The sequence below is a fragment of the Arvicanthis niloticus genome, chromosome Y (assembly GCF_011762505.2).
Source record: "Arvicanthis niloticus isolate mArvNil1 chromosome Y, mArvNil1.pat.X, whole genome shotgun sequence".
Lineage (NCBI taxonomy): Eukaryota > Metazoa > Chordata > Mammalia > Rodentia > Muridae > Arvicanthis > Arvicanthis niloticus.
Window position 1 is genome coordinate 5591726 of NC_133431.1, and position 5314 is coordinate 5597039.

Genomic DNA, 5314 nt, shown 5'->3' on the forward strand with positions numbered 1-5314 from the left:
ATATGTGCAGCTACCATTCACTCTTCCTTCAAGGGTCATATTAATGAAAAAAACTTTGTAGGCCTTGCTTCCAATGGAGATTCTATAGCTTGTGGAAGTGAGAACAACTCCCTCTACCGACACCATAAAGGACTTTCTAAGACTTTGCTAACTTTTCAGTTTGATACAGTTTAGAGTCTGTTAGACAAAGACCGGAAAGAAGATGACACGAATGAATTTGTCAGTGCTGCGTGTTGGCGGGCACTGTCAGACTGAGAGTCCAATGTGATGATTGCTGCTAACAGCTAGGGTACAATCAAGGTATTAGAATTGGTATAATGAGTCTCCTGATGTCATTGTGTTTGATCCTCCCTCCCAAAAGCCATCTGCAGCTGATGATGAGAAGAAAAAGAAATGGCATGTGATGTCTCTCTCAGCATCATTTGGATGTGTTCTGAGTACCTTTTCCCTTCTTTATGCCTTTGGGACATTGGGGATATCCAGAGAATTCTCTACCATCAGTGTCACTATGAACTTTGCTGTTGGCAGCGTGGCTATCTAATTTCTGTGATAGGGAAACTTGTCACTCTCCCAGCACATGCTATAAAAGCAATCAAGATTACTACAAACTAGTTGGCTCCTATAAAGCTGAGTAGAATTGCTAACAGTAAACACAAAAGGTGCCCAAACACAAACAGGAGTAGGACTAAAGGTCATGTTTCTTCCAAACCTCTTTCCTACAACTGCCTCATAAAAGGATTGTCTATAATCAATGCCTTCATTGGTCACCCACCTCAAGTGTCTCATCACAAGTCACATTATAGTAATAGAGAACACTTTGCAACTATATGAACAGCATCACTGGTTACAAGACAGATGCAAGAACTTGAGCAAGACTCTGAACTTAGAGCACAGATGTCTGGTTATAAGCAGATGAGGCGACAGCATCAAAAACAGCTGATGACTCTGGAAAATAAACTGAAGGCAGAGATGGACGAACACCGCCTCAGATTAGATAAAGATCTTGAAATTCAGCATAACAATTTTGCTGCAGAAATGGAGAAACTTATTAAGAAACTCCAAGCTGCTATGGAAAAAGAGGCTAAGGTGATCGCGCCCCTCTTTCACAGCTCTGCAGAGATGCAAACTTGTGAATGTAACCATTTTCCTCCCTTCCAGAGAACTACAGGCTGCTGCCAGCCTTCCCCAGCTCAGATGTGCCCCGCTTCCCACACACAAGGCTGCCAGGTTTCCTGTCAGCCACAACCAGCCCCTAGTTTCTCCCATTGTTTACAGATATAGTTCTTGTGCACAGGTGCCACTACTGGTACTCTAGGTCTAGTCCCCAACCCAGAGGAGGTGGAATAAGAAAAAAAAATTGTACTCCATGAGATCCTCCCCCAATCATAACAAAGGGTGACAGATATGTGCAGCTACCATTCACTCTTCCTTCAAGGGTCATATTAATGAAAAAAACTTTGTAGGCCTTGCTTCCAATGGAGATTCTATAGCTTGTGGAAGTGAGAACAACTCCCTCTACCGACACCATAAAGGACTTTCTAAGACTTTGCTAACTTTTCAGTTTGATACAGTTTAGAGTCTGTTAGACAAAGACCGGAAAGAAGATGACACGAATGAATTTGTCAGTGCTGCGTGTTGGCGGGCACTGTCAGACTGAGAGTCCAATGTGATGATTGCTGCTAACAGCTAGGGTACAATCAAGGTATTAGAATTGGTATAATGAGTCTCCTGATGTCATTGTGTTTGATCCTCCCTCCCAAAAGCCATCTGCAGCTGATGATGAGAAGAAAAAGAAATGGCATGTGATGTCTCTCTCAGCATCATTTGGATGTGTTCTGAGTACCTTTTCCCTTCTTTATGCCTTTGGGACATTGGGGATATCCAGAGAATTCTCTACCATCAGTGTCACTATGAACTTTGCTGTTGGCAGCGTGGCTATCTAATTTCTGTGATAGGGAAACTTGTCACTCTCCCAGCACATGCTATAAAAGCAATCAAGATTACTACAAACTAGTTGGCTCCTATAAAGCTGAGTAGAATTGCTAACAGTAAACACAAAAGGTGCCCAAACACAAACAGGAGTAGGACTAAAGGTCATGTTTCTTCCAAACCTCTTTCCTACAACTGCCTCATAAAAGGATTGTCTATAATCAATGCCTTCATTGGTCACCCACCTCAAGTGTCTCATCACAAGTCACATTATAGTAATAGAGAACACTTTGCAACTATATGAACAGCATCACTGGTTACAAGACAGATGCAAGAACTTGAGCAAGACTCTGAACTTAGAGCACAGATGTCTGGTTATAAGCAGATGAGGAGACAGCATCAAAAACAGCTGATGACTCTGGAAAATAAACTGAAGGCAGAGATGGACGAACACCGCCTCAGATTAGATAAAGATCTTGAAATTCAGCATAACAATTTTGCTGCAGAAATGGAGAAACTTATTAAGAAACTCCAAGCTGCTATGGAAAAAGAGGCTAAGGTGATCGCGCCCCTCTTTCACAGCTCTGCAGAGATGCAAACTTGTGAATGTAACCATTTTCCTCCCTTCCAGAGAACTACAGGCTGCTGCCAGCCTTCCCCAGCTCAGATGTGCCCCGCTTCCCACACACAAGGCTGCCAGGTTTCCTGTCAGCCACAACCAGCCCCTAGTTTCTCCCATTGTTTACAGATATAGTTCTTGTGCACAGGTGCCACTACTGGTACTCTAGGTCTAGTCCCCAACCCAGAGGAGGTGGAATAAGAAAAAAAAATTGTACTCCATGAGATCCTCCCCCAATCATAACAAAGGGTGACAGATATGTGCAGCTACCATTCACTCTTCCTTCAAGGGTCATATTAATGAAAAAAACTTTGTAGGCCTTGCTTCCAATGGAGATTCTATAGCTTGTGGAAGTGAGAACAACTCCCTCTACCGACACCATAAAGGACTTTCTAAGACTTTGCTAACTTTTCAGTTTGATACAGTTTAGAGTCTGTTAGACAAAGACCGGAAAGAAGATGACACGAATGAATTTGTCAGTGCTGTGTGTTGGCGGGCACTGTCAGACTGAGAGTCCAATGTGATGATTGCTGCTAACAGCTAGGGTACAATCAAGGTATTAGAATTGGTATAATGAGTCTCCTGATGTCATTGTGTTTGATCCTCCCTCCCAAAAGCCATCTGCAGCTGATGATGAGAAGAAAAAGAAATGGCATGTGATGTCTCTCTCAGCATCATTTGGATGTGTTCTGAGTACCTTTTCCCTTCTTTATGCCTTTGGGACATTGGGGATATCCAGAGAATTCTCTACCATCAGTGTCACTATGAACTTTGCTGTTGGCAGCGTGGCTATCTAATTTCTGTGATAGGGAAACTTGTCACTCTCCCAGCACATGCTATAAAAGCAATCAAGATTACTACAAACTAGTTGGCTCCTATAAAGCTGAGTAGAATTGCTAACAGTAAACACAAAAGGTGCCCAAACACAAACAGGAGTAGGACTAAAGGTCATGTTTCTTCCAAACCTCTTTCCTACAACTGCCTCATAAAAGGATTGTCTATAATCAATGCCTTCATTGGTCACCCACCTCAAGTGTCTCATCACAAGTCACATTATAGTAATAGAGAACACTTTGCAACTATATGAACAGCATCACTGGTTACAAGACAGATGCAAGAACTTGAGCAAGACTCTGAACTTAGAGCACAGATGTCTGGTTATAAGCAGATGAGGCGACAGCATCAAAAACAGCTGATGACTCTGGAAAATAAACTGAAGGCAGAGATGGACGAACACCGCCTCAGATTAGATAAAGATCTTGAAATTCAGCATAACAATTTTGCTGCAGAAATGGAGAAACTTATTAAGAAGCTCCAAGCTGCTATGGAAAAAGAGGCTAAGGTGATCGCGCCCCTCTTTCACAGCTCTGCAGAGATGCAAACTTGTGAATGTAACCATTTTCCTCCCTTCCAGAGAACTACAGGCTGCTGCCAGCCTTCCCCAGCTCAGATGTGCCCCGCTTCCCACACACAAGGCTGCCAGGTTTCCTGTCAGCCACAACCAGCCCCTAGTTTCTCCCATTGTTTACAGATATAGTTCTTGTGCACAGGTGCCACTACTGGTACTCTAGGTCTAGTCCCCAACCCAGAGGAGGTGGAATAAGAAAAAAAAATTGTACTCCATGAGATCCTCCCCCAATCATAACAAAGGGTGACAGATATGTGCAGCTACCATTCACTCTTCCTTCAAGGGTCATATTAATGAAAAAAACTTTGTAGGCCTTGCTTCCAATGGAGATTCTATAGCTTGTGGAAGTGAGAACAACTCCCTCTACCGACACCATAAAGGACTTTCTAAGACTTTGCTAACTTTTCAGTTTGATACAGTTTAGAGTCTGTTAGACAAAGACCGGAAAGAAGATGACACGAATGAATTTGTCAGTGCTGCGTGTTGGCGGGCACTGTCAGACTGAGAGTCCAATGTGATGATTGCTGCTAACAGCTAGGGTACAATCAAGGTATTAGAATTGGTATAATGAGTCTCCTGATGTCATTGTGTTTGATCCTCCCTCCCAAAAGCCATCTGCAGCTGATGATGAGAAGAAAAAGAAATGGCATGTGATGTCTCTCTCAGCATCATTTGGATGTGTTCTGAGTACCTTTTCCCTTCTTTATGCCTTTGGGACATTGGGGATATCCAGAGAATTCTCTACCATCAGTGTCACTATGAACTTTGCTGTTGGCAGCGTGGCTATCTAATTTCTGTGATAGGGAAACTTGTCACTCTCCCAGCACATGCTATAAAAGCAATCAAGATTACTACAAACTAGTTGGCTCCTATAAAGCTGAGTAGAATTGCTAACAGTAAACACAAAAGGTGCCCAAACACAAACAGGAGTAGGACTAAAGGTCATGTTTCTTCCAAACCTCTTTCCTACAACTGCCTCATAAAAGGATTGTCTATAATCAATGCCTTCATTGGTCACCCACCTCAAGTGTCTCATCACAAGTCACATTATAGTAATAGAGAACACTTTGCAACTATATGAACAGCATCACTGGTTACAAGACAGATGCAAGAACTTGAGCAAGACTCTGAACTTAGAGCACAGATGTCTGGTTATAAGCAGATGAGGCGACAGCATCAAAAACAGCTGATGACTCTGGAAAATAAACTGAAGGCAGAGATGGACGAACACCGCCTCAGATTAGATAAAGATCTTGAAATTCAGCATAACAATTTTGCTGCAGAAATGGAGAAACTTATTAAGAAGCTCCAAGCTGCTATGGAAAAAGAGGCTAAGGTGATCGCGCCCCTCTTTCACA